The sequence below is a fragment of the Phocoena sinus genome, chromosome 8, assembly GCF_008692025.1.
Source record: "Phocoena sinus isolate mPhoSin1 chromosome 8, mPhoSin1.pri, whole genome shotgun sequence".
NCBI lineage: Eukaryota > Metazoa > Chordata > Mammalia > Artiodactyla > Phocoenidae > Phocoena > Phocoena sinus.
In genome coordinates, this window is record NC_045770.1 from 41,850,762 (window position 1) to 41,876,600 (window position 25,839).

The 25,839-nt window shown below is 38.6% G+C and overlaps 1 pseudogene; it reads right to left on the reverse strand.

Moving 5' to 3' along the window:
- Nucleotides 1-13,251: 13,251 nt before the first annotated feature.
- Nucleotides 13,252-13,624, reverse strand: LOC116758451 (annotated as a pseudogene).
- Between the last annotated feature and the right edge of the window lie 12,215 nt (nucleotides 13,625-25,839).

Below are 25,839 nucleotides of genomic sequence, written 5' to 3' on the forward strand. Positions count from 1 at the left end.
ATTTTTTCAGGTGCTATGAAATGAGATAATACAGGAAAGTTTCTGGCACACAGCGTGTGGTCAACAAAGGCTAGCTCTCTTCCCAGCACGTACTCTGGTGATGGTTTGGATGAATTCTGAAGAGAGTAGGATCTTGAAAAATATGGGGGAGGATAGGCCTTGAGTGCTGGAAGGGCAGAGAGGGCTGTTTTAAAGGATGAGGGAAGGTACTGAAACCACACTTTTTCAAACCCACAGTTTTCCTTACTCTGGGCCTGAAGCACTACCTGAATTGCCAATATTCCCTCCTACTCAGGGATCCTGACTCAATAACCTACCTTTGTTAAAATTCCACTCAGTGATGCCAGGATTTCTTGAGTAATAATAATGTTTAAATTTCTATTTGTGACCTTACGTCACATACAAAAATTAACTCAAAATGAATCAAAGACCTAAATGTAAGACCTAAAACTACAAAACTCTTAGAAAGAAACAGGGGCAAAACTTCATTACATTGGATTTGGCAGTGATTTCTTGGCTATGACATCAAAAGCACTGGCAATAAAACAACAAAAAATAAATTGGACTACATCAAAATTTCTATTTGTGGCTGGTCTAAATGCCACCAAAATTTCCTCTTTCTTATGTGAGACTGACTAACAGCTAGGGTTTGTGCCTTGTAAGGATGGGTGGATTCGCTTACGCATTTTGTCCTGTGTTAACTACACAATGGAAAAGTACATCTGAACAACACTTGTCCCCACACCTTTTATAGTTGACTGAAATTATCCCTCTCAGCACTGCAAGGTTGCGGTATCATTGTATTTTCTGTTTTTGGTTGATTTGGGGGTGTTTGTTAGGTTTTGGTTTCTGGCAACAGAAACCCATTTTGGCTAATTGAAACAAAGAGGTTGCTTAATGAAAGTGCCTGAGTTGATTCACAGAACCAAAGGAACATTTGAGGAGCCACCGTGGGAAGGGTTTGGAAACAAGAGAGCTCTTGGGAAATCAAGTAGCAAGAGTTAACCTCAGTCTCATCAGATAACACTGTGGACCAGTCAGCTCCAGTCATCTTTTCAAGTCCTTTGTCTTATGCTCAAGGTCGTATTGGCCAAGCTTGAATCATTAACCCCTATTCTTCCCTTCAAGAAAGAAATAATATCTTTATTTAGGACCCACCAAAACTTCATGGAGTTCAAGAACCCATTCTATCAAAGGAAATAGGGTGCTCTTTCCAGAGAAAGGGAGCTTGCTATGCAGCAAACACACAAACACGACAAACAAATCAACCAACCAACCCAAGTCCACATACTGTGAATTTGCACTTATCACCCGTTCATGGGGGGAAACTGAGATCCAAGAATTAGATCCAAAGGGAATGTAAGGAGAGGTAAAGCTGCCATTGAAGTCACTCTTTCTCTCCCTGAATTGTATTCATATGTCAGTCTCCCTAAGGCATACTGCAACACTTGAGGCTGTTGGAGTTTCAAAAGAAAAACTTGTTTCTCATTACAGAGCAGTCATTTAGCATTTAATTATGTTTGACTGTCCTGTTTCAGGTTTACGGCCATATTTGTCAAACAGAAATGATGAGTTCCAAGTGTATCAATAATTGTGATCCTATCCTGTCATCTGTGCTGATGAACAGAACCACACCAAGAGTTCACACGCTCACGGTATATTTTCACATATGCTTTCTCAGTCAGTTCTCATCAACGCTCTGGGAAGAGAGAGATTTATCATTCCCGTTTTACAGATGAAATGAGGCTCAAATTGGCCATATCTTCAACCAAAATCACAGAACAAGTCAAGTAAATGATAAGGCCCGGTCTTCTGCTTCTGAACTGTCATAGGAAGCACTTGCTCAAGTCGGGATCATATTTTCTACTGCTTTATTATTATTACTTTAAAAATTCTCTGATAACATGTCGCACAATGTTGGATATGAAGAAGTTATTCTGAATAAATGCAGAGGGCAGAGCAGACTTTCTCCTCTCCCAGTGTTTGTTTTTTTCCCTTTCTCATTCACCTTTTTCTTCATTCCTCTTATACCTTGCTCTGCTTTTAGTCAGTTTCTCTCTCATCTCCAATTTATTTTACATTCACCCATATCCTTTAAGTACTGGAGGGCATAATGATATCTCTATTTGCACAGCACCTTGTTATTGATGAAGAAATTTACCTATATCAGCTTATCTGATTCCTCTGATTCTCTTAACAATTCTGCGAAGTAGTTATTATTATTCTCAGTTTACAGATGAGGCAAACAGAGACTCAGAGAGCCTAAGTTTCTACTTTAGCTTCGTATAGCTGGTGAGACCTGGGACCAGTTGTGTAACTGAGATTTGAACCCAGATGTTTTTAAACTCCACACTCCGTTCTCTTCCTATTGCTCACACTGTCTCCCACCAGCTCATCAAAATGCAAGACAGGACATACCAGAGACTGAAGTGTTTGCAGGCTCATTGACCTGTTCCCCAGCTGTCTGCTAGTCAGGATATTTTCTCATTGGGAAATTATTAGATTGTATATACGTAATAATGAATGGAAGACAAATGTTTCATGCCCACAGACAATAATATTGCCTAAATATTTCCTAAATATATTTCTTTAGTCTAATTTAATCATGCAACAGTTCTTTGTGTTATGAAATTGTACATCCTATTATTTTTATTGCACTTGATTTGATTCGTATTTGCTTTACTGAGGACTTACTGCAGATACAATAAATGACACTTGGAACCGTCGAACAGTGGACAGATATCCACTTAGTGATGTTATAGAAAGTAGTCATGTTTCATGGCTGGAGTTGGGTTTGATTATCCCAAAGGTTCCTTCCACAAGCTTTACTGAGGTTGTCTTGGGCCAGGTACATACAGATTAGGAAAAAAATATGTTGTAGATAGTAAAAAAGGTATTTTTAAAAAAATGATTTAATTTGGTTACTGGTAATCTATATGGAGTGCATATATCAGCATAAAGAATAAGAGTTTTGGAGTGAAATAGACATTACTTTAGTGGCCCTGGGGAAGCATTTAATCTCTATGAGCTTTAATTTCTCAACTGCAAGTTGGGAATGATACTAATATCCCTTTCAGAATAATTGTGTAGTTAGAGATAATTCCTACAAAGGTCTGTTACCTGGCATATGTTAGGCATATATATTGGTATATAACAAACACAAAATGGTAAGTAGTTAATCTACAGAAACCATACTGTTTTCACACCTAGATATTCTTAAACATTAACTCTTTCACAAAACTTTCCTTTCATAAAACCAAATTCTTCTTTATTTCTTTCTGGGTACACACTTAGACAGAGCTGGCTTCATGAGTGTGCAGCCTGTGAAGTTGCATCAGTCACCATGCTCAGAGGGCCCTGTGCTCAGTTAACGCTCTGCTGTCGCTGTTTTAAAAATTCTTAATAATGTTATTTTTGATCTTGTGTTTTGTAAGTCAAGTCCAATGGGAAAATAGAGCATGTGTACAAGCAGGGGAACTACACATAACATGCATGTCTCCTGTTCTCTGCTGTCCCATTTGCATACGGTTTTTGCAATGTCTCACGAGCACAGAATTCTGGTGCACCCACCGTGTGTGGAAGTGCAGTGAGACTCAAGGTGAGTGCAAGGCCAATATGTTACATGTATGAATAAAGAAGTCACTGACAACCTTGAGAGACCACCTTAAGAGACCCTTTGAACCTGAACTTGCTTTGAAAACAGAAGCCAACGATGGTCTAAGAAACACAAACAACCAAGAAACACTATCATATCCTTTCTTACTTCCTTATGTTAGCCAACCACTTACTCTGAAAAAGATGACATAGAGAAAAAGGGAAAGATGGGGTAACCCATAGTTCCTTTTCCTTGCAGTTCTTCCTTACTCATCAGAAAGCTGAAGGTAGAGAGTGTTGGCAGAATGTACCAAGAAGTGAAATAAAAAGAGCTGAATTCATTTTGTGCACTGTTTCCGCTGTTCTGGTAAGAACAAAATATGCATATGTGCACATGTATGCAAGCTACCAAAAACAAATTGTGAATTTCAGTGATTCCACATATGGATTAAATACTCATACTTGCATATAAAGCTGGCATTGTGCACTACAAAGATGAATGGCAAAATTCATGCTAATAATCTAAAATTTTTATTCTTTCCTTAGAAAGACACTCAATATCAAATTAAAAAACACTATGACAAATTGAGAGAGAGAGAGAGACCACAGAAGAAAAGTAAAAGCTTTATATTCTGATATCTTTAACAGCACTTTTTTCCTGCTTTTTAAAAAGAATCCCCATCTTTTCATTTTGAATGAATATGGTCCTGTTAATTATATAATCAGTTCTGTGGCTAGAATCCATTTCTCAATCTCGATTGTAATTAGGTATAGCTATGAGACTGAGGTCCTGCCAATAGAATATGCGAGAAAGGGATGTGTGCTGCTTCCAAGTTAATAAAACTGTTAATGCACACATGAAACCCTTCCTTTTCCACTAATGGCATATCAAAGTCCTAGGTGACCTAGGAAACAGGAAAGCACATATGCAAGACGACAAAGCCTCTATGTGCTTGGATTCCTAAATGGCTGTGTGATAACAAGTCCTCCAACTGATCTGGACACATTTTGGACAGTATACAGAGTATACATGAAAAATAAACACACTAACTAATTCGTGCTTTAGCCCATGTGCAATGGGTCTAGGTGTTGACTTATAGAAACCATCTTGCTTACAATGCTTTTACCTCTCTCTAAACTCTTACACCATTTTTTTGCCCCTGCCATAAAGTTGATAAGTACTGCATAAAATCTTCTATTCTTATTTGATTTTTATATTTCTCTTCTCCCCAGTTAAAATAGCTTAGGACTAGACTATCTCTGGTGCTCTAACTACATCTTTTTGGCACTCACCATTCCTGTTCCTCCCAATCCAATATCCTGCTGCTCTTCTATATTGATGACATCAAGTTAATGTGACTTGATGAGTAGGAAGTGGCAAACAGTACTAATCCCTCTGTAAGGCACCAGAGCGTAGAAGATAAAACTTACAATGCTTCAGGGGTTTGTGCATTGGTAAAGTAGTCTAGGGCAAGTCAGGACATTTCTTTTCAAGATAAAGCTATTGGTCCTGCACATTTAACCATTAGGGATAAATTACAGAAGTTTAGAGCATTTTTTTGATTTTAGAAACAGCATATACCATACTTGAAAATATTGTTCCAACTTATTTATAAAGTGACTCTTAGAAGGCTACCAGTTTTGAGTCAGGCTCAGCAAGAGATTGCTTTACAACAAGGTAAGAGCAATTCTGCCTTTTGGACCATGAGACCTAGTAGATCCAATGGTGCTAAAGTTATCTGCAATCAGGAATAAGCAATAAATATACTTTTAAAACTAAAACAAATATGCAAACAAAAATCAAAAAGCCCAAAACAAAACTTAGGCCTGATTCATGAATAAGTTAGCTTAATATGTTAGTAAAAGCTAAAAAGAGAGTGTTCTGCCCCAACTCAGAGGTGAAAGACTAGGTGAAGGGAAATTTTTCTAGTAGTCAGAGATCTGAAGAGGTAACTGGTCACTGACTTTCTGTGGAGGGCGGTCAGAGGTAAGGATAACGATATACATACTCCTGGGAAGCGGCAAATGGCTCAGCTGGTTGATCTGAAGCCTGGAAGGAGTAATTTTGGCAGATAAAAGTCAAGCAGGCCTGGGATAAAAGGGAGTGGATGGACCTAGAGGAGTGGGCATAAAATGTGTGGATCTCTGTGTCTCATGTAATACCCATCAGACTGTGGCAGGCATATGCTAAGATGGTCCCAATGATCTTTGCCTGTTGTTATCCATGCCCTGAGTAACCCCCTCTTTACTGAGGGGTGACCTAGCTACTATAACTAACCAATGTATTGTAGCAAAGATGATGCAATGTTACTTCTAGATTTTGTTACATAAGATAGTTACTCCCATCTTGCTGGCAGTTTCTCTTCCCCCACCTCTCTCTATCTCTCTATCTCTCTCTCTCGCTGACTTTGGTGAAACAAACCACCATAGTTAGGAGACTCATGTGGCAAGAAACTGAAGGCAGTCTCTAACCAACAGCCAGCAGGGAACTGAGGCCCTCAGTGTAACAGCCTGCAAGGAATTGAACCCTGCCCACAACCCCTTGAGTTCAGAAGCAGATACTTCCCCAGTTGAGACTTCAGATAAGATAGATTCTAGCCCTTGCAGAAACCTTGTTGCAGCTTTGTGAGATACTTGAAGCAGAGAACACATAAAATCAGTGGCTGGATACCTAACCCACAAAAGCTGAAATAATAAACATGTTTTTTTGTTTGTTTGTTTTTGTTTTTACCTTGTTAGTCAGGTTTATTCCCAAGTATGTTCTTGTTTTTGATGCAATTTTATTTTTTATTTCATTTTTTTAATGGTGGATTTTCTTTTAAATTAATTTTTATTGGAGTATAGTTGCTACATGTATTGTTTTAAATTGCTAAGTTTGGAGCTAATTTGTTATTCAACAGTCAATAACTAATACAGAGAGCATATATCACAGAAGAAGCATTGAAAAACCAGGTGAGTAGATGACTCACCCAGGTAACACCAGCCAGTTTCTGTCCTCAACCACCCAGAATTGCACAATAGGTCAATGACAGGGTAGGGTGGCACAGATGCAGAATATGCAGGAGCTCCACAGTATGGGCTCTCTCTCGCCATAGCTGACCTCGTTTCTCCTGGTGCTGAATGTGTGACCTGTCACAACAGAGGCGATGCTGATGCTTCAGTATGGTATTGTCCCTAAAAGAGGACAAATAGCTACTTGAGACATCTGAGCTTAGAGGCTGAATTACAAGTCCATGCCTTGCAGCCAAGGTTTTTAAGTCAAAGTCTATGAGCAATTTCTACAAAACTCAACTAATAGCAAGGCTAATTATTAAGTATGCCTCCTACTTATATTCATCCTTTGTTCTCTGTAACTTTGCTGTTAAAATGTTTTGGCCTCTTCACTTTTGTTGACAGATTGGCCCCATAATTGGAATCACTTTCCTAAAGGCATCACAGAATTGATATTCCCCCAATTTAATTAAGCAACTATGAAAACCCAGTAGCTCTCATTAAGGAGGAATACAAATATAATTATTTGGAAAGAAACCTAGGAGATAAAGGAAATAAAGGAAAGAACCTAGGAGAATGGATAGAATATGTTTCTTTCATATTAATGCAGACCTCTCTGGAATGCTGTGCTATTGATTTATTCTGCTCGGTAAAGAGCAATACTTTCTTCTTTTGTGACCATTTTATTAAGCAAAACCTTTTTGAAACTGTCTAGGTGTGCAGGTATTATATCTGATACCAAGGCTGAAGGATTTAACTTTCAAAGCCTCATGTTAGAGGCCAAAGGCTACCTATATAATTCTAGAGCTGAAAATAGATACTAGGACTCTCGTTCTTCGCTGTATCCATCAGTCACATTGCTTTCACCCTATATTTGTTCACCATGAATTCCCATTGACCTAGGCACTGTACAAAACATACATCAAAATGGGGCCCTGCTCTCAAGGAACTCTTGGCAGCAGGCAGAGTCTATACCAAATGAATTGCAGGCGTGATTTTCCATATCATCTAGGTCCTCGGGCTGTGTTCCTCATTTTTACATTTTTGTGCTTAAAGAGGAAAATAGCATCTTCAAATCCTTTTAGGAATAGAAATGTTAAAAATTATTTTTAGGGGCTTCCCTGGTGGCGCAGTGGTTGAGAGTCCGCCTGCCGATGCAGGGGACACGGGTTCATGCCCCGGTCCGGGAAGATCCCACATGCCGCGGAGCGGCTGGGCCTGTGAGCCATGGCCGCTGAGCCTGCGCGTCCGGAGCCTGTGCTCCACAACGGGAGAGGCCACAACAGTGAGAGGCCCGCGTACCGCAAAAACAAAAAACAGAAAACATATCTGGAAACTCATTTCCTCAGGGTTTAACACTGTTTTTCTCAAACTGGTAACTCAGTTGAACTAATGTATTTTTTCTCAAACACGTATTTCAACATAAGTTTGGTTAATGCCGGACCAGAGGAAGACACTGAAATGGAACATTGATAAAGCCAATGGGAAGCGGTTTGGGGTTCAGAAACTTGGGGTCACATTTTAGCTTTCACTTACTATGGCACCTCCTCTCTTTGAATTCAAGGTCCATATTTCAAGCAAGTGAGGTAATACAGTGTTTAATAATAAGTAAAGGGAATTATAAACTTCTTTTAAGACAGCTAATTCTGAATTGTTTGAGCATCATTCAGGTCATTATTTAATCAAACACAAGCTTACCAAAGACTCAATTCAACTGTATCAACAACTTAGTCAGATGAATTATTTGCTTAAATGCTTGCTAAGTGCGAGTGTAAAAATAAAACCTTAAGGGACCTCTTGAAGGGATAAGATATTTTATAAGGACTTAGGCTTCTTGATAAAGAATGTAATACAAAAAAAATCTCCATGGGCTCAAATAATAACTATTTTCTAAAACTTTAACTCAATATAATACTCTACAGGCTAAAGATTCCACTTCATTTGCACCATAATTTGGCTGTTTGATTTTTAAAAAAGCAATAATTGGCTATAAAGGATGATATGTAGTAGAATTTAATCTAGTATTTGCTTAATTAACAATTTAAAGATAATACAGCATGAGGATAATTGAAAAAATAATTCTAATTTTTGGAAAGATAACATCCTATTTGTTATCTTTATATAGATTAGTTTTACAACACTATGTTTCAGTATACTCTGAATTCTGAGGGAGAAGAGAACAGCAAGAGTATGGCTTATGGAACTGGGAATCAGGTAACATCCGCTCTTCCAATAATAAGCTATGTTGCCTTAGGAGGATGAAAAAGTTAACTTCTCTGACTCTCTTCTCCAAAGCTATAAAGTTTGAGGGTTGGAAAAGGTGATATACTTTCCTTCTAATATTGGATGATCTTTTTGATACCTGATTTTAATGTTTTAATTGTGGAAATAGGCAAGAACCATTTCTTTGGTATACAAGTAAGAATTCATGATAAATTAAACACTGTATGGTATTACTCATTGTGTGTCCTGTATCAATGGTACTTAAAATATTCTGACTTAATTTAAGATTTTTCCTTCTCAAATGATATGCCTGCAATTTGTCTTCTGGCTATTAAATACCAATTTCAGTTGAGATTTCTCTTTTTTAAAATTCCTATGAATTAGTTATCATTCTCTTAATAAATTATTAGAAAGTAATGGCTCAGAAATATAAAAACAAATCTAAAGTATCTATATAAATTCTCTAGTTTAGCATTTCCCTGAATTACACAGGATGAGATTTTTGCTGCAGGCTCTGAAGGAAAAACTGATTTGGGAATTGCCATTCCACTGTGAAGAACTAGCACATTAGGCAAAATCCATGAAACAGTTATGTTCAGACATTGGACAAGAAAGAGGCTATGTAGGCTGTGACCACTGAGAGAAGGGAACACCTGAGGTGTGTCCTGTGATTACTTTGGCTTTCTGCCTAGAGGCAATTTACAGGCCATTGTGTAGGGAGGGAGAATTCAGGTAGAGCATTGTGTCTTCCTGACTTGTGAAATAAAAATTTACTGGGTGGACTTAATAGAAGATTAGATTCTACTGAAGAAAAGATTGATGAACCGGAAAGCATTGTAATAGAAAACCTACAAAATGCAACATAGAGAGAAAAAGGAATGAAAAAATTTTAAGAGCACCTCAGTAACCTGGTGGACAATAGCAAGGAATTTAACTTTGCCAATATGTAATTGATATCTAAGGAGAAGGGGAGCATTAAAATTTTAGAAAAAATAGTTTAAAATTTTCCGTATTTGAAGAGAACTTTTATAGTATTTTATACACAAATCCATGAATTTCAATGAATTCCAAGCAGAGTATACTCCAGAAAACCAAACAAAGACAAATTATATAGAGGAGAAAAAAAGATAAAAATGACCTCAGATATTATCCAAAATCAGGGAAACCAGAAAACAATAGAAAGACATATTGAAAATGATTAAAGAAAAAATATTCAACCTAGAAACCTATATCCAGTGAAATTGTATTTCAAAAATTAAGGCAAAATGAAAATTTTTCAGATAACCAAGACTGAGAAAACCTATTGCTGGCAGATCTGCATTATAAAAAATATTAAAGGAAGTTCTTCAGACCAATGGAAAACAATATCAGATGGAAGCGTAGATCTATAGAAAAAAAAAAATAAAAAGAAGTAGAAATGGTAAGTATTAGGGATTTTTCTTTTTATTTCTTTAAAAAATAATTCACTGTTTAATGCAAATATAGTAATATGTCATAAGGTTTATGACAAAAGTAGAACTAAATTATATGTCAAGAATAACACAAAGAACAGGAGGAGGAAAAATGAACATTTTTACATTATATGTGAAGTGGCAGAATATTTGATAAGTTTAGGGTGTAAACCCTAGAACTCCTGCTTAAAAAAAAAGGGAATGTATGGCTAATAAACTAATAGTACAGATGAAATGGAATTTAAAAATTCACTTAATCCAAAAGAAGACAGAAAATAGATAATAATAGATGCAATAACGGAAAACAAATAACAATATTATAAATTGAAATCAACCATATTGATAATTACCTTAACTATATATTGTATAAACATAACATTTAAGGCAGAGATTATCAGACTGGATAAAAAATATCCATCCAATTAAATATGAATCTGCAGATAAAAGTAAATTAATGAAAAGCAAACAGGAATCAAAAGAAAGTAGGAATAGCTATATTAGTATCAGGCCAAGTGTTCTCCAAAATAGAGAATATTACTTATGATAATGAGGGAACTTTGCTAAAGATTAAGAGATTAAATCATTATGAAGAACTAACAAATTTCAATAAAAGGAGATGTTGTAAGCATTTGGAAAAGGAAGCAATGGTTATTATTAGACTTATGGTTCACCAAGAATAAATCATCCATGGTAGAGTCATTTCCTTCTTTGGTGAGTTAGGTATATACAGTACGTGTTTAAATTTCAACATAATGTTGGAGTCCCCTATGACAGTGGTCCCCAACCTTTTTGGCAACAGGGACTAGTTTCGTGGAAGACAATTTTTCCACACACCGGGGTTGGGGGATGATTCTGGGGTGATTCAAGTGCATTACATTTATTGTGTACTTTATTTCTATTATTATTACATTGTAATATATAATGAAATAATTATACAACTTACCGTAATGCTGACAGGAGGTGAAGCTCAGGCAGTAATGCGAGCAGTGGGGAGCGGCTGTAAATACAGATGAAGCTTCACTCACTAGCCTGCTGCTCACCTCCTGCTGTGCGGCCCAGTGGTTGGGGACCCCTGCCTGTGACATCTTTGAAAAGGTGGAACAGTTAGAGGATGCTTTAGTATAAATAGAGTAATTCACAGGAAGTCCAAAGGCTAGATTCAGAGGGTCAATGTTTATTTGAATGGTGATATTTCTAGAGACATAGGACCCTTCATTCAATCTTGTGTGTGTGTAGTTTATGTTTGTTTTTTTTACACTTTAAACAATGTCATGTTGTTTTTTTAGACAAGTTCTTACTTTTTGGAAAACATTTTAAACAAGGATGTGATTCAAATATGATATTTTATTTTTTATTTTTTTACAAATTTATTTATTTATTTATTTATGGCTGCATTGGGTCTTTTAAACAAGGACATGATTCAAATATGATATTTTTATTTTTTTAATAAATTTATTTATTTATTTATGGCTGCATTGGGTCTTCGTTGCTACACGCGGGCTTTCTCTAGTTGTGGTGAGCAGGGGCTACTCTGTTGTGGTGCACGGGCTTCTCATTGCGGTGGCTTCTCTTGTTGCGGAGCACAGTCTCTAGGTACGCCGGCTCAGTAGTTGTGGCTCGTGGGCTGTAGAGTGCAGGCTCAGTAGTGGCGCACGGGCTTCACTGCTCTGCGGCATGTGGGATCTTCCTGGACCAGGGCTCAAACCCGTGTCCCCTGCATTGGCAGGTGGATTTTTAATTACTGTGCCACCAGGGAGGTCCTTGATATTCTAAATAATGTCATGCTGACCAGAATTTTATATGGTTCAAAGTTGAGAAGGGTAGTTAAAATATGTGATTCTTGAAATGTTATCCATAAGGAATTCAAGTGACTCTGAAATAATAGGTGGACATTTGAAAGAAATGAAAGTAAATAGGTAAAGGTAAGTTTATGCCACTGGTTTCACAATAAAAATAATTGTACTAGTGAAATATGACATAAAAGTGCTTAAGGATTTTAAGCTGATTCTAAATGAAATATAGATTAACCATTGGCATGCCTTGCCAAGATACCAACATTTATAATGGTTATAGTTTATTGAATATCTATTATATGCCAAGCATTATTAGGGACTTTGCATATATTTGCCTGTAAAGTTTATGTACATCATTAATTTTTGCCATTTTATAAATTGAAATTTTAAGCTCAGGGAGATGAAATAATTTGCTCACACAGCTAATAAGAGTAGGGACTAAGATGACTGATCTCAGATCCTTTTTTCCACAAGATTCTTACTCTTTTTCTCTTTCTGCCTCATTAGTGTGATTGTAGGTTTCATTAAGGTGGAAAAAATAACTGAAATAAAGGATGTAATAGGCACAGTTTAATCTAAACTGTTCTGAGTTCCATTTTGAGTTTTCCCTTTGATTGAGAACACCACAGTTTAAGAGGAAAGCTGGAGTACTTCTAGAGTACAGGTAATCAGATGGAGAAGAGATTTGAATTTATTTTATATGAGGAACAGTCCAAAGAACTAAGAGTTTTTGACCTGGAAAGCAGAGCCCACAGTAGCTCAACACTGGGAGGACTGTTATTTGAAAAATATGTTACATTTTCTTCTCTGTGACTCTACAGAGTGGAACTAGGACTAATAAATTAAAGAGTCATGAAGCCAGCCTGGCATAACATAAGTTAGAATTTTCCAACAGAGCTGTCAACAAGTATACTGAAATCTCTGTGTGGTGGTGAGCTGACTGGCATTGGAGGTATTCAAGTAAACGGTAGCTGATCACTTAGTTGGAAATCAGTGTAGAATCACTGGTAGTCTCAGCAGACTTTTAAAATTCCTTTCAATTCTTGGAGCCTTTAATGTTATAGAAACTGAAATATATTTAAGGGGTGGTTGTTAGCACACATTTCTTTTTTTTTTTTCAGTTGGTAACATCCCTTTTTTATTCCTTGGTAAGGGTTTAAAAAATTCGAGAACAGACACATTTTTTTTTTTTTTTAGTCTTACATAGGAAATTTCCTTCCAAAAGTCTCCTGAGAGGTGTATACCATACACAGGAATCCATCTTCATCCTTCTCACTTTAATACACTTCACAAATCAGCGTGGACACACTCACCATGCTATGCCCATTCACTAACAGGAAGACTTGGTTAGCATTGAGCTGTAAGCGCCTTCTAATTATCTTGATGAGCTCACTCATGTTGACATGATCAGGCACCAAGAACTTTGTTTTATCCAGGACCGGAAGCTGCTTCTCACCTTTGTATTGTTCTATTATTACTGGGATTTTGGTAGGATGCTGCTCTCAGGTTAAGTAAGCCATCTTCTACTCTTTGTTCGAAGGTTCGGTGCTGTTTGAAGGTTTTCTACGGCATGGCAGGGCAGGCTGGGCGGGGGCGGCGAGGTGGAGGGTCCCGAGGCTCCAGGCGGTGGCTGCAACAGCCAGCACACATTTCTTAAAAGGTAATTTTATTGAATACTTTCATTATGAAACCAGATTCAAACAGAAACAAGCAACAGCACACCTACAAGTTAGAGCAGGCAAGTAGTCGTTGGTAAGGAGAGAACAAGATTTATGTACAATTCCATCCACTGTTTTAAACACTTGCCAAACAATAATTATTTACTTTTGGACAAAGATCCCTGGTGTGTATTTTCGACATTCTTTAAGGGAGCTGACTTAAATGTTTTCATCTCCATCTCCAGCATGTCTTAAGTCTTGGCAAAGGAAGAAGCCAGGGGAACCTTTACTCTATAGAAGGTGAGTGTTCTTGGCTGTGATGGCGGTAACTCTGCAGTTACATGGGGCTCATTCTTTCCATCTCATACATTGAAAAGACCTCCCAGGAAGAGCTGCCAAGACATCCGTGGTCCACGTGGCCTCCTCAAGTGACACTAGGATGCTTTGTGGACGGCGTGCTGGGCCTTCAAGTAGCACTTGCAAAAGATAAGGCATATTCTATCCTCCCCACCCTCATCCCTCCAAAAACTTCCTTTGCCAGTTTTCTTTACTGATCTGTACTTAATAATGAATAATGGCCATCTGAGTAAAAGTGTCTTGAAAGTCCCTTTTTGTATTTTATAACCTTGATACTCAAAGTGTGGTCTGTGGATCAACATCACCAGGAATTTGTTAGAAATGCAGGTTCTTGGGCCTCACGACAGACCTACTCAACCAGAATCCACATTTTAATAAAATTCCCAAGTGATTTATATACACATTAAAATTTGAGAAGCACTCTTTTAGACTACGTGCTCATGATCTTACACATTTTATAAGCGTGCTATATGGTTTAGTACTTTCTCACAATGTTCCAATTTCACTTTGTACCTCTTAGTTTGAGGACAGTAAGATTTCTGGAACTATTGCCTAAACGCAAATCTTCAACTAATCCTTTACTCTCAATCCTCATAACCCAATTGCCCACCAATTATATAACTTTAAATCCTTCCTTCTTATTGCCCCTCCACCTCCTACAACAGACCTGGATAAGGCTCCATCATCTCCATCTGGACTGTAATTATATCCTCTTGCTAGATTTTTTCTGCTTTCATTCATTCTCCAAACTGTGGGCAAAGGTAATTTTTTATTGAAATGTATCCTTGCTCCAGGGCAATGTCCTAACTTATTAGTCTGCATTCAAACTCTTCTCTAATTGGTCTCCAGTAACCTTTTAACTTCTGCTATTGACACATTTCTATCAAACATGTTAATTCTAACTATAAGCTACTACTGGCCATTTGTACATTTCCATTTTCCTGAAAGCCCATCCTCACATTTCTTCCTAGACTCATCATGAAAATAAAGCCCTCTACAGTTTTCTGAGGAAGAATGAATAGCTTCTTCCTTTGGTAACATAACACAGTTTACACACCTGTGTCATGTTCCACTTTTATTCATTTTCTTATCTTCATACACTGTTAGATAATGATGCTTGTATGGCAGGGATAAGGGAGGCATTTAGTGTATGGTTTAAAAAAAACTAAGTTCTAGAGTAAAAAACTATGTCAAATTCATTCCCTCCTTACTACCATGTAACCCTAGGTCAATTACCCCTCTAAGCCTCAGTTTCCTTATCTATAATACGGGGTAATTACACCTATATAAACGGATTTTGTGAGGATTAAAATAAAATGTGAAGGTTTAGTTCATATGATGTTTAGTTCATAATAATAATTCAGTTTTGTTCTAGAAGGACACAGTATATTGGGTGGTAATCAAGGCAGGGGCGGTGACATACCATGGAAAATGATATGAACGCAAATTTTAGAATTAGAAGACAAGGGTGAGGCTTCACCATAGGGGAAATAAAAAGCCCAATAATTAGAACTAAGATGTAGGACTAGAGGATTCACAGTGACTGGTCTTGATGCTGAGTTCCCTGGACTGGAGCTTCTGTGGATTGACTCTAGTGGCCCCAAGAAGGTGGGCAGAGGTGATGCAGAACTAGAGAACAAATTGTGTCCCTATGAAGTGACCTGTAAGAAGTGTGAGGTCATGCTTTCCATTTTGTTTCTTCTGTCCTTCCTGATGACACCCAGCATTTTGTGGGTCTTGGCACGTGAGATTCTTCCTCCCTCCTTGCGTTCCTTCCTTCCTCTCTCCCTCCTTTCTCTCCCTCCCTCACTGTCTTTCTTCTTTCTTCTTTTCTGGTCTTCACTCTCCCAGCTGAAAATGTCAGAAAGATCTAGCAGAGTGAGTTTAGTGACAGTGAATATTTCTTCAATATACACTCAGTTAAATCCAACACACACAGATGGAGACAATTGTCTGTCATTATCAGCACTGACAGATTTGAACTAATATCCTAGAATGGAAAGTGACCTGCCACTTTCTATGAGTCATATACAGTGATTCTGATTGAAGAAGACAGTACTAAATTAGAGACATAGTCCATATAATAAAAAAAAAACAAATCTTGAATCTTAATTTCTAACATGTATCCTAAAAAAGGCTTCATTCTTGGAATACTGATTTATCATCCAACAAATTCTTATTCACTTTGAAGGGAAGTAGGAAGTGAGAAAGAGGTGCCTTTCCTAGATTGTAGCCTGGGTACCTAGGGCTCAGACAGACTTCAGGATTTTAGGGTGGGAGAGCACAGATCTGTAGACTTAGACTTCTGATCTATTTGGAGCCCAGTCACAGACTGAGCCCAGTAGCAGGGCAGTCATAGCCATGTACCAGGGTGTTTTCGTAGGTGTGCTGCACAGTTTAATTAATACACATTAATTTTTGCTACAACAGAGCATATATCCTGTTTTATGAAGTCGGGGAATATGGTATAGGATTGAGTACAATCTGTTGCAGGAAAAAAGAGACAAGAGTGTGAGGCCAAGCTGATGCCAGAAGAGTGGCGTTGACTGGATCACATGAGAACTTGGCCTTGTGAGTATGAGATGAACACAGATACGGCAGTGAACAATTTTAATTGTACAGGAACATGGTGCTGATCGGCAGATGACAACATGGATAAATTATGTGATATCTGTGGATGTTTTTATGCTACAGAAGTCACTGGGTTGTAATTTTTTGGTTTCCAGGTCTAATATTTTGAGTCTTTGTTTCATTCAAGTTTGACCTACGGTTCTAGAATTTAAGTGTGCTGAAAAAACAAAACAAACAAACACTGCAACAGTGCTGTTACTGCTTTCTATTCTTTTCTCAAATTTATAAAAAGTATGGGGAAAAGTTTAATTTTTACTGCATAGCTACTACGTGCCATGTTGTTATCAGGTATTTTACCCATCTTGTTTCATTAAATTCTCAAAATCATTAAGGTAGAGATTAACAATTCCATTTCATAGATAAGGAAGCCAAAGTTTCAAGGGGTTGAATAAGATATCTAAGATCACAAAGCAAGTTCTAAGATAAGTTTTAAATGCAGGTCACTTGGAATACACACACACACACACACACACACACACACACACACACACACACACACATATGTATATTTTTTTCCATTTGTTTTTATGGCTCTTAGATTACAGGACCCACAATCTCAAGATACTCTGAGACAGACACAGGCCTGGACTCTGTTACTGTCCTCACTACCAACTCTGTGAAATTAAACAAATATGCTTAACCCTTCAGGAACTCGGTTTTCTAATCTGTAAAATTAGAGGACTTGGACCATTTGCTTTATGTAACCCTTTCATGCACTAATCTCTGTGTCCACACAAAGTTCATGTATAAGAACTTCCACTTAAAATTCTACTTGGGGACAAAAAAACTAGCATAGCTAGAGACTTAAATAGAACTAAGGAAAAACTTCAGGGAGCAGAGTTCATGGCTTAATTGACTTTGGACTAGCCAGTCTAGTTGGAGTATCATGGACTTCATGGTAGATGAGCAGAAATGGGGAAAGTTCAATTAGGAGTAACTACTGCTGAGGCAGTGTTGGATTGCGGTAGAGTAGAAAGAGCATGGAATAACAGATACCTGAGTTTGAATCCTGATTTGATCAATTACTAGTTATATAACCTGAGCATAATTCTGACTCTTAGTTTCCTGCTCTGTACGTTGGGAGTGATTGTGGAGCTCTTGTGAGAATGGAATGAGGTCCTGGGAATGAACTACCTAGCACATGACATAGAACATGGTTGGTACTCCATGAGTGCCAGCTTCCTCCTTTCTCTCCTATATGTGTGACACTGGCACAAACTCTGCACGATAAAAATCTGAGGCATGTCAGCATAAAATTCCCCAGGCAATATCTCTGGACCATCAAACAATTCTAGGAAGATCAGAATTGTGGAAAAACGTCTAGACTGACTCCGTTACCACCTCCTGTTCCAGAAGCACCACACCATTCATTTCCCTGATCTTTCTATTTTCTAACAGTCTCTGAGTAATCCCTTTTGCATTTTTTGAGGAAGTTTTGATGTGTGAGGAATGGAGGCCTGGCCACACACCATGGATGTTTGATTTTCCTTCTCCCACTCTCTTCTCTTGAAGAAGCCTTAATCAGAGCTGTTGCCAGGTGATGAGGTCTCCACATTCTTTCCAGCAGCTGCTATTTATGTATGGTGTCTGGTGGTGCTTTAATGCCTGGTTCAATATTTACCTGTGAGGGCTTTACTTAACTCTCCTTAGTCACAGAATTGAGCTGTCCAGATAGTACTATCTTGGGGATTGCTATGAAGTATCCCCAAAGCTGACCACTCAGTATTCACTCATCTTTCCAGAAATGTTCTTCCAGGTAGCATAGCAGGCTCTGAAATGAAGTCTGCCGCCATTTTTCCCTGGACTCTTGGAGCTGTGAACAGTAGGAACATGGTGAATTGATTAAAAGAAGCACATCACAAGTATGTGGGTAACTGAAAGTTAGAAACAAGGGGATAGAGTGTTTTATCTGCCTCACTATACACTCTTAGGAGTCAAGAGAAGAAGTAAAACAAAACTCTCGACTCAAACTCTTCAGCTGCAATGCCCACTTGAAAAGTCATATTTGTGCAGAACCCTGCAGTAAATATGGTGTTTTCAGATCTGTTACTTCATACCAGTAGCTCCACGTGTCAGCACATGGCTGGTGTTATTATCCCCATTTATAGATGGAAATGCAGGCCTAGAGCAGTTGGGTAACTTGTCAAGCCATTTCAAACGCTTTGCAGAATGAAATAGGAAGTAATTAGGCAAAATAATACATATGTAGAAAGAGACACATACGATCACTTAACAACCAGATTTATGATAGGACTGTTACCATCAACCCATTCTATGGATGAGAAAACATGGCTAACAATTCTGTCTTAATTTGCCCAATTATATCAAATACTTTTCAGAATGATGGAGAGGATACATTTGTACAGTGTCAAAATAAAATGACTGTGGTAGGAAGTATGTCATGGAGTTGGGGGCACGGACACGGGTTCGGATAAGCCTGTCTTTGAATCCTTGTTCCCCTGTGGAAGTAACTTAAAACTCTTCTGGTTTTGATCCTAGTTGCTCATCACTCTGTAGTTCAGTTTCCTAATTTTTAAAATGGGCATGAATAATTTCTAATTAGCACTGTTTTAAGAATTGAAGTCAATATGTCTGGGAGAGACTCAAGGCTGGCTCACACAATGGAGATTCGTTCTCAGTGTTTGCGATTCCAGAAAGGTGCTCACACCATTTCGGTTTGTCTCTATTTTTGGCTGAGCCTCTGGGAATTGAGGAGAGAGAGGAACTGGCTTGAAGCAAACCACCACTGCATGCACAGAATCCTGGCTTGCTGGCCAGGTCTGTGTCCTCTGTAATTACAATGACATCTCAATATGTTTTCATGTCTCAGGTAGTCTTGCTTGTATCACATTTGCATTTGAAAGTTACAGCTCCGGAACCATAAATGCTGAAAGGTCTCCAGGTAACTTGATGCCGTTTGGAGCAAAGAGCTCGCCTTCAAAATGCTGTCAGGAAGATTCACTTTTTACAACACTTTTTATAGGAATTCCTGTGGAGGAGAATACTCAGGAGAAGAATTTGGCCTCCCGGTTTGAAGCACATCTGGTTGTTTGAGTTGTGAAAAGTAGTCCATAACAATGGAGAAAATGAGGTAAATGTGAAATTCGAGCCGGACCAAGTCAGGAGAAACGCAAATTGCAGACAGCTTTGTTTATCTTTCAAAATATCCTGCTGGTTCATAATTAGATTGGGATTCCTTACATTAATCAAAATGAAAAACCAGTGGTGTCCCAATGGAGCTATGTTGATATAATTAATTCTCTTTATTCAGAGGATACTTACCAAGTTGTGGATTTTCTGGGACTCTTGCTTTTCCCTCTTACATCCAATTGTTTACGTTTTGGTTTGTTCTCTTTCTGCCTAACCCTATATTCCATAATGTGTGGGTAGAGAAGGCAGAAGGGACCCAGGAAATGAACTATTAGTATAATCCAATAGCTTAGTCTCAGCATTAGGTATGGACGTATGAGATATTTACTAGATGAAGGAAATCTGCTACTTATGAGCAGTTCTGAATTAATTAGGTTCTGGGGTTGCCATGAAGTTTGTTAATCCATTTTATTCTCACTCCCTATGTAGGTAACTGATTGAGCCATCGGAAGTCATAATGAGAGGTTTTTCTTTGGGCTCTTTGTATTTTCATGATAGCCCATGGGTTAGAAGAAATAGTCAGATTTGGAATTTTGTGAAAATTAAATTGTAACCAAACCAGTAGAGACATCCAATTATCCTAGCCAGAAGAAGCTTCTGGTTGCTCTGAACTCTTAAATAACAGTGCATATCTGTGTGTCTCCCTTTGGCAATTGCCATATGCCTTGCATTACACTGCTTTGGATACAGTCCATCTCCCCCACTAGACTGCAGTGCAGGCACCCTGAAGGCATCTCTGTACTCGTCTTTGTTGTAATCAGAGCAGTCCAGTAAGACTATCATGTTAGCCACATTGGTAACTTACCATTTTCTAGTGGCCACATTAATTAAAAGAAAAACAGAAAAACAGATGAGATTAACTTTAATAATATATTTACTTAAGTCAATACATCCAAATTATTATCATTGTAATATGTAGGTGATATAAGAAACCATTAGGGATGTCTCACACCCTTAAAAATTCAAAGTCTTGGATATCTCGTATGTATTTTACACTTGTGGTACATTTCAATCCAGGCAAATCAGATTTTAAGTGCTCAGTAGTTACATGTGGCTTACTGGCTTTCATACTGGACAGGCCAAATCTAGACCACTTCACTGTGGGAGGTTATATAGTGCTCTGCTAGCAGACTCTGGATCGTGTGGGTTCAAATCCCAGCTCTACTGATTCTCTAAGCCTCAACTTCCTTTCCACGAGTAATAGCAATAATGAGACTACTTGGCACATGGTCTGTATTCAGAAGGCATTTGTTCAATGAATCAAAGTATTTTTCATAGAGGATTGCTTGAGGGTTGAATGAGATAGGGTAAAGCCCTTAGCACAGGGTATGGCACGTGAAATCTCTTCGATAAAAATTAGCAATTACGGTTACTAAGGTAGTGTCTAGACACTAAAATCGATTCAGTAGATATATCCCCCCCTCATATCTGTTAGTCAAACTTTTAGCTATTCTTTATACATGTCTCACAGAGGATCCCGGTGAAGTCTTCATCCCTTCTGACCAAAGCCATAGGAATCGTTTCTTCTGCTGTTCCCTCACAAAACTGGGTTCATCCTTTTAAAGTTCCTTATCGCATTATAACTTAAGGATTGTTCTGTTTTCATTTTCCTGCAGATTGTAAGCTCCCACATGCAGGGGCATGGTCTGTTTATCTAGCGATCCCCTGTGATGCACCACACATTAATTGGCACATAGTAAGTGCTTAGTGCATTTTTAATATACAATAAGTAAACAAATCCATTTCTTTGTATACAGCATGAGAGGTTGAGCTCTTTTCCAGAAGGAAGCTTGATGGACTGCTCTTCTGGTCCGAACTGTTCTTAGAAATAAATAAATATGCTGTCAGCCTTGAGTTTCCTCTCAAACACTTATTGAGCTGATAGAGATTTCTTGAGATATTAAACCTCATAACTGGTTTTAATACGACAGTTATGGACCCGAGGAGAGGATAAAGTGTCCATGATTGCTAGGTGATGGAAACTTTGTAAAAAGCCACTGAAACTAATATAGCCGACACGTTTAAACTGAAGATAATATGTTCCTTTTTCATTGTGGGTCACAGCTGTGTAGGGCACTAGCTAGTTCATGAAGGGTGTATAGTTACCCAGGATTTAAACTTACATAAACTCCAAATCTGCAGCTGCCAATCACAGAACATTCCCTGTATTGGCCAGAGCAGAGCTGTCAGCAAGGACTCCTTTTGCTCCTAGCGTTTGGCCCTTAGGGCCACATCTCTATTGGCCCCAAGAAGCTTCTCTTTCTGGGGCTAATGTTATTCCTTTACTTCCATCAGATAATGTGGTGGTGGGGCTGAAGTCCTAATTGCTGGTGTTAGTTCAACCAGTTTTATGTAGGGTAAGCTTGTGTGGAAGATATTAACGTTTGCTTGTTCTTGTTGTATGTTAAACCTGCTCTTGACTTTCATTCCCATTTTCCCTGTCCTCCTGTACAGTTAAAGTGAAGGTAAATAGTTAGTGCAATCAACAAGTGTTTACTTATTCCACTGATATTGGTGTTACTGTGTTAGGCACTGGGGCACAGACATGAATAAGAAGTGGCCTGTTCTCTCCTATGTGACAGGAGAGATGGACAAACCTACAATTGCAAGAGAGTACTGTAAGGGCAGCGGCAGACGTTTCTACAGATCAGTATGGAAGTATAGAGTAAGGACAATTAAGAGTTGCTGTGCATTAGATAAAAGTTAAAACAGAAAAATCACTGGGCTCTATCTCTTCTTGACCAGCTGACCATAAGCAAGGTGTGATTGCACAGCATTATGAATGCTTCCTTTCATAACATCCTCACAAGCGTAGCCGTAAGTTACATGAAAGTAGAGCCCATGTCCGTCTGGCTTACTGCTCCTACTCTTGACATCACTTGACATATGTCAGACACTCAAAAACTATTAGACCAAATGAAGAAACCAAGGAAAATAGAGATTTGATTAGAAAAAAATTAAAATAAATAAGAAAACCTTTGTGCCATTACAAATCACTGTAGGAAAAAAAATGATTTCAAAATGGTAAAGACCTTTCTACTTTTTTTCCTCTACTCGTAAATCACCCCCAAAACAAGAACTAAAGGCAAAACACAAACACCATCTGCAATGAAACTCTCTGACAAATGAAAGAATGGTAAGTTAATGGCACAGAGCTAAATGAAAATTAAATGCCTCCAGACTATGGCATCAATGGGAGACATTCTGATTTAACCCATTAACTTCAATAAGGCCCTGGAACTGGAAGCACCAAGCATAAGTTATGGATAAAGTGAGTGTGTGTGTGTGTGTGTGTGTGTGTGTGTGTGTGTGTGTAGTGGGGGAGGGTTAAGGAGGGACTTGCTGGAAACAGAGGATTTGCTTGAAGTCTTTTTAAGGAGCAGTTAGATCCCTAGATGCTGACTGTCTACTCAGAATAAGCTAGTGACTCTGGTAGAATGGAACCAGAGAGGCTAGAGGGAATGGCAGGTATGGAGAAATGGGGAGCTGAGCAGATGTGATATAATGGTGACTCAAATATCATGAATGACATTGCCATTGATGACATGGCTTTGTGAAAAGAATAATTCTTGATAAAGTTCCAAATAAAGTGATGTATAATGTCCAGAGAAAATACCAGAAAGCCACGCAGGAGGCAAGGAAACTCTTACTGTGTGGGTTGTCCATGCATTGCGAAACATTCAGTAGCCCTGTACTGCTCACTAGATGGAGGAGAATGCCACTTGTGATGACAGCAAAAACACCCTGGAGAACTTTACAAAAGGACGGCTTCATTGCTTTACAGCCCCATTGAGAAACACTGGCTGAAAGCCATTTTGAAAGTTTTGCCATTGACTAGGGACTGATACAGAAAGCCACTGGAAGATTTTCATCAGGAAAATAATATGATATGACTCATGTCTTAAAAAGAAAACTGCGCTGACAATAGGCTATAGAAAGGAAGGACAGAGCAGAAGTTTTGTTAGGAGGGTCTGTAATCAGCCAGGGCAACTGCCTCTCAGGGTGTCGGTGAGAAGTAGCTGGATTCTGGATATATTTTTTATGTAGCAGGATTTTCTGATGAATTGCCTGTGAAAATGATAAAAAGGGATGAGCCAAGAATAACGAAATTAGGCATTAGGCTTTCTGAGGGGGTCTTAGAACACATTGTCCATGATTCTTTTATCCTGCTTTGTTGTCATGGAGGTTAATCATAAATTGTCAGGTTTTGCAAAGATATACCATTTGTTTGTCACTCGTCTGCTAAGTTATAATTCCTTCACTTTTGCCATTTATTTGTCACCCAGAGCCATCCATGGAGACCAGAGTTTTGACTAGAGTATTAAAATGAGTACTCATCTAGAGTTCCTTTAATGAAGGTATAGGCATGGTCCAAAACTGCAAATCTCATTAACCTGAACATCATAATGTCACTGTACTACCTGATCATCTTACCCCTGCACATCTAGGAAACTGGAGAAGGAGGTGAATGAGGGTTCTAGCCCCCAGGGGAATAGGGTCAAAGCAACACAAAAACCTCTGCTTTTCGTGAACAGTATCCTTCAAGCCTAGAGGCTAATCACTAAAAACAGAAGTCAAATTGCGATTGACATATACACACCACTATATAAAAAGTAGATAACTATTTATAACTATCTATTATAAATAGATAAGGACCTACTGTACAGCACAGGGAACTGTACTTAATACTCTTCAATGACCTATATGGGAAAAGAATCTAAAAAAGAATGGATATATGTATATGTATAACTGATTCATTTTGCTGTACAGCAGAAACCAGCACAATATTGTAAATCAACTACACTCCAATAAAAATTTAAAAATAAAAAAAAGAATAAAACTATTGTAGGGTAGTTAATGTTCTAAAACTCTTACATCTTACAGCAGTAGGGAATCAATGTGTCCTAGTGGCTGGATGAAAGAATCAGGGAGTGAATCTAAAATGACCTTCAGTGGGTAATAAACTTCCTTTAAATCACATGTCTATAAAATTCATGCGAATTTTGAATTCTATTCCATATTATTTCTATGCTTTCTTACAAACAAAAGGTAATGTTATAAATTATTTGCCATAAGGTAAAATTGATGTATTATTTTTGTTTTGTGGCTTCCTGTACCCTCATGTACGCTGCAAGGGTAACCAAAGGGCATTTGTATTAGATTGGATCAAAAAGGTGATACAGACAAGCAGGGGAACTGAGAAAAGTCCAATGAAGGCATTATTTTGTTTTATTTTATTTTATTTTATTTTTTTGTGGTACGCGGGCCTTTCACTGTTGTGGCCTCTCCCGTCGCGGAGCACAGGATCCAGACGCGCAGGCTCAGCGGCCATGGCTCACGGGCCCAGCTGCTCCGCGGCATGTGGGATCTTCCCGGACCGGGGCAGGAACCCGTGTCCCCTGCATCGGCAGGCGGACTCTCAATCACTGTGCCACCAGGGAAGCTCCAGTGTCTGTTGTTTTAAGCCACCTGATTTTGTGCTAATATTGGGGCAGCCACAAGAAAGTAATGCAGGCACCTTTGTGCCAGCAATCATGTGGAGCCATTTGCATCCCTGGGTCAGCAGTGTCAGGGGAGGGAGCGGCTGCCAGCACTTGGAGAGGGCTGCAGCTGCAGCTCCAGCTGGAGCCAGAGGAGAGAGCCACTAGGCAAGTGCTGAGGCATCAGGCAGAGGAACGGTCTGACAGGAAGGAAGCCAGGGATGTAATACCCTGGCCTCTGCCTCCCTTCATTTTCTGATCCATTTTCCATGATGGCCGTTGAATCCAGTTGGTAGCTTGACATCAGAAGAGACTGGTTGATAAAATCCGTAGAAATCAGCTTCCCTGGAGAGAGCAGAGTGGAGCAGGATAGTCGAGGGGGAAGAGAGAATATCCAGCATCATATTTGTACCTCAGTTCGGTCACTTCAGGATGGTGAAGATGTTATTGGCTTACGAATCAGGAGGCTTGAATTCTAGTGTTTCTGTCACGAGCTGTGTACTTAGTTATC